Consider the following 5140-nt stretch of genomic DNA (forward strand, 5'->3'; position numbering starts at 1 on the left):
TTTCCTCCCCAAGTTGGTACTGGTCAGAGTGTTTTGTCACAGCAATGAAGAACAAACTAGGACAAGGACATTGTGTAAAGCTGTCATGTGAAGCTGTGAAACTTCCCAACTGCCTGCACTCAGAGACTCTTGGATTGGAGGCCTGTGAGCCAACTGCTACATGCTGTGAGGACCTAGCTTCCGCTTTTACCCACAGTAATCAGCCTGTTGGAAAATGTCTTGGTCCATAGTGGGGTCATTGTGCTGAGGCTCAGAAACATCTAAAGTGTAACCTGCATGCAAGGGCTGTGAGCAACTAAGTTTGATTGAAAAAACCAAGCATTTCTGACCGCTGAGAAAAAGAAAAATCCCTACTTGACATTCCTAAGCAACGTGTAAGAGAAACAGAAATTAAGAGTGAAAAATCTCATTTCAAGAAACCTGGGCATATTCTGACCTGAAACCAAAACAAAGGAAAAGAAGTGGCCCTTATTGTGACACACCAGAGTGTGAGAATTATAGATCACTAATGAGATATGATTTCCATGGCATCTAACTCAGCTGTGTTGTGTAAGAAGGATGGTTTTACATTTGCAAATAGAAGACACAAGGTTGGGCGTGAGGAGGCATGGGGAGTAGTAAGATGAGGGTGGAGATGCGGGAGCAGATCTGAATGTAATCAAAATTCATTGTATGAAATTCTCGAATCAAAATTTCTCTTAATCTTAAAAACAAGACGCCACTATTACGCTGCCCCACATCTGGGCACTCCATTCTTTCTTACAATCCTGCATGAGCTTCAGACTCTGTCTCTATGGCCACACCATGCTTGCCTGCATTTCAAACACCAAAGTCACCACTGCAGCAAACCAGGCAACCTCCACACTGTGTATGCCCAATTTTAGATTTTGACTCTGTGGCCTCTTCAGTGTGCATGTTGGCACTTTGATCCCTAGAGCAATAGTAGCCTTGCATATACCTGCACATCAGACTCTAGCTTGACGGCTACTCTGTGAATGATGCCTCACATACTGTTACGAATGTGGCAGAGGAAGCAGCCACATGCTGGCACTTATGCCACTGCTGCCCTAGACTCATGATCTGTCCAAGTAACTGTGCTTCTGATCCTGGTTCCATGAAAGCATCAGCCAGTAGTGCTACAATTATCCTGAGTGTGTCCACAAAGGGCCAAGGAGGATCCCCCTCAATCAGACATGCCCTGTGGGAGAACTAGAAATGGGGAAATCCGCAGGAGCTTTTAGTTCTAATGTAGACATCCCACAGTGTTGACTATTGAGGACCCTTGTACCCTTTACTGATGCTAGCCTTAGTAAGTGGATTATATAGACTTGACCTCTGTGCTATCATGAGAGCTAAAATAAATATATCCCTCCTAGCCAGTGCATTCAAATATATCCAGAAGTGAAGGTCTCTACCCATACTGTTTGTAAAGTCTTCTCCATCAAATGCACAGAGATCAACAAGATGCAATAAGAAGCAGGAATAGCTAAGATGCATTTCCAGTAACCAATGTTGAAGAAATAGAGATCTGTAAGCTGCCTGACAGAGAAATAAAAATAATTATTCTAGGAAAATTCAGGGAGTTCCATAAGAACACAGATAGAAAATGTATCTGTTGGACTGGAGAGATGTCTCAGCAGTTAAGATCATTGACTGCTCTTGCAGAGGACCCAGGTGTGATTCCCAGCATCCACACAGTGGCTACCAACACTAGGTAACTCGAGTTCTGGGGGATCTGATGCCCTCTTCTGACCTCCTCAGGCATTGCACCACATAGGTGCACTTACATACATGTAGGCAATACACATAAAATAAAATTAATAAATAAAATATTTGCCAGGTATGGGGGCACATATCTTTAATCCTAGCACTCAGGAGGAGAAGCAGGTGGATCTCTGTGAGTTCAAGGCCATCCTGGTCTACATAGTGAGTTCCAGGCTAGCTAGGATTACAAGGAGACCCTGTCTCAAAAAAAAAAAAAAACAAAAAACAAAAAAACCCAAAAAACCTCAGTCAAGAAAACAATACAAAGTATGTGGAATGGCAAAGCTGTGACTCCAAGGCTGCTGGGAACCTGCAAGGAAACACATAAATTAGCTGTAATAGAAGAGAAATGGAGGAGCCATAGAACATTTAAGGATAAGTTTAGGAAGGCTGAGACCATGGAAATTTGCTGTACTGTATGCTTATTTTTCAAGGGCAGGTTGCTATGGTGACAGACAAGGGGGCCTTTGTCAAAATCCCAGGCTGTGGGAAGCAAGATCTGGTCCCTGGAACTTACATGTCACCTTGTCATGTAGTTAAGCCCTCTGAGATGGTCAATGTTGGAGACAAAGCTTATTGGCCAGGTGATGAAAAAAACGATAGAATAAAAGTATCCTCTCCATGAAGGTTGTCAACCAAGGAACTGGGAAAGACCTGGATCCCAAAAATGTTATCATTGAGCATGAAGAGAGGCGATCCTTCCAAGATTACACTGGGCAAGAAGGTCAACCCCAAGGCTGTCCTGAACACTAAGTGTGAATGCAAAGACCACTTTGCAAAAGACCGTTTCATGCAGCCAGGTGGAACCAAGTAGTCTCTGATTCCTGATGAGGAAGAGGAGAAAGAAGAGGGCAAGTCAGAAGAATTTGAGATGCCTGATCCCACAAGAAATTCTTCTAGGAAAAGAAAGAAGGAAAAGAAGAAAAAGAAACATACAGACAGGAAGTCATTTGACTGACAGCTCTGACACTGGGAGTGACATGGGCAGGAAAGCAAGGCACACATTAAAAGACAACAAAGCTGCAAAGAAGGAAAAGGACTGGGAGAAGACGGAAAGGGTGAGGAGGAGGGGGAAGGGGAGGGGGAGGGAGAAGGAGCAGCAGCAGCAGCACAAGAAGAAGCCTAAGGAGTGAGGTGGTGGCAGTGAGAGAATGAGCCTGGAGCTCTGAGCTGCGGGCCTGGCTCCTAGGCTGACCGAGGAGTGAGAATATGGCTGCCCACACCATTGACTTTGTCTTTATGGGAGATGGCTTCCTCTCATGCAGCAGGCAGATCAGGGAGCTTGAGGTCAAAAGCAGCTCTCCAATGAATTCCTTCCTTATTGCTCCTGATCCCTTCGTGAGTGACCCCTGCAGCCACTGCATTCATTACCCAACTCCACTCAGCAGATTGTTCTAGACCCTTCCCCAGCTATCACTGCCAGAGCTGGATTCCTTTGCAAGGGTCCGGGCCAGGGCCACAGGTCCAACTATGGAGGTGAGCTTGGCTGTGGTGGAACAGAATGAATAGCAGCCTTTCCTGTCTGCCTCTCTTGGACCACTTGGTGGTGGTCTCTGCTGCCTCCAATACAGGAATAGAGGGAGACTGGCAGCAGGAGGGAGAGCATGGCAAGAAGGGGCACTCACCTTTCCCATTCCCTTAACAAGGCTCTGCTCTGAAGTGACAGCAGGTGGCCACAGCCAGAAAGCAATGATCTGCAGTGCGACTTATCTTGTATGACATTCCAACAGACTACTGAACCAGAAATCCAAAGGCAAGATCATGGCTCTCTTTCTGTCACTTTATGAGCCGACTGGCTCCATTTCAAGTCTCTGTTTAAATTCCCTAAATGAAGTGTGTTTTTTTTAAAGAAAAAAAACAAGGGAAAACAATTCATGAAGAAGAAGTTTAACACAAAGATACAATAATGAAGAGAATCAAACAAATTCTGGAGATGAAAAATGAAATGAATGAAATGAAATGTGCATTGGGAAGTATCAATAATGGACTTGGTCAAGTAGAAGAAAAAAATCTATGTGTTCAAAGACAAAGCATATGAAAACATGTAAAGGTAAAAATGAAGATCAACAAAGGAGGAAAGCTTATAAGATTTATGGTGCATCAATGGGAGTGCTAACTTCCATTCACAGAAAGGGACAGTAAGTTTATTTAAAGAAATAGTAGTCAAATATGCCCTAAATCTAGGGAGAGATGTGAGGATCCAGGTCCATGAAGTTAAATCTTCAGTCAGGTTCAATTCAAAGAAGACTTCATCAAGACATCTCATAATCAAACTGCTAAAAATGAACGATGACAAGAAATCTTGAAAGCAGCAGAAGAGGTTCCTCACATGTAGGAAAACCCTCATGAGGCTATAAGCAGAGTTTTCAGAACAAATGTGGAAGCTCAGGAAAGAGTGGAACATTTTCAAAGTGATGAAGAGAAAAAGTGTCCTTCAAAAATGGAGAGCCAATGCCTTTCCCATAAAAATATAAGCTAATGTGGTTCATCACTACTAAACATGCCTTAAAGGAAATGTTATAGGAACTCTTTAAGCAGAAACAGGACATAAATTAGTAATAATGAAAACATATGGATTATAAAAGTCATAGGCAAAGTAAGTAGTGAAATTCAGAATACTCTAATATTACAATGATTATGCATCAATTACTTATTTAGCCAGTATAAACTTAAAAACTAAATAAAACCAATAACTATAATAATTTGGAAATAGTATACAATAAAAAGATGTAAATTATGACATCCAAAGCATAAAATGTGTGTGGGATGGATAGAGAAAAAAGGATACACTTTTTTGGCCATTGAAGTTGTTATCAGCTTAAAATAGATTGTTATGACAATAAGGTGCTGTACTCAGAATTTATAGTCTCCACAAAGTAAAAAACTCTAAGCAGTACACTGTCTTCCATAGTACAAACTATAGAATAGAAAGAGGAAGGAATCAGAATGCATATCAGTACAGAAAAATCATCAAATCATAACGAAAGGCATCAGGAAAGGATAAAAGAAATAAAAGATCCACTGTATCCAGAACTTAATTAACAGTCCTTATCTGTAATTAACTATATTGAAAGTATAGGAATTAAGTTCTCATGTAAACAGAGAATTGCTGATAGTATTACAAACAAAACCAAACCAAAACCAGCAACAAACCTTGTATGTACCATCTACAAGAGACTGACTTCAGTTTTTAGGACACACATAAATAAAATAAAAGGATGGAAAAATATATTCCATCCTTTTACAACACAATGGAAACCAATAGAGAGAAGGAGTAGATATAATTACATCAGAAAAAGTAGGCTTTAGGTCAAAAACTGAAAAAAATATACAAGGAAGATCAATATATAATGAAGCTCTAGTTATATTTATTAGT

At 41.2% G+C, this 5140-nt stretch overlaps 1 pseudogene; it reads left to right on the forward strand.

Moving 5' to 3' along the window:
- Nucleotides 1-2194: 2194 nt before the first annotated feature.
- LOC103738078 overlaps nucleotides 2195-5140 on the forward strand; it is a 10691-nt pseudogene continuing 7745 nt past the window's right edge.

This window comes from Nannospalax galili, unplaced genomic scaffold (assembly GCF_000622305.1).
Source record: "Nannospalax galili isolate Female #2095 unplaced genomic scaffold, S.galili_v1.0 scaffold1319, whole genome shotgun sequence".
Lineage (NCBI taxonomy): Eukaryota > Metazoa > Chordata > Mammalia > Rodentia > Spalacidae > Nannospalax > Nannospalax galili.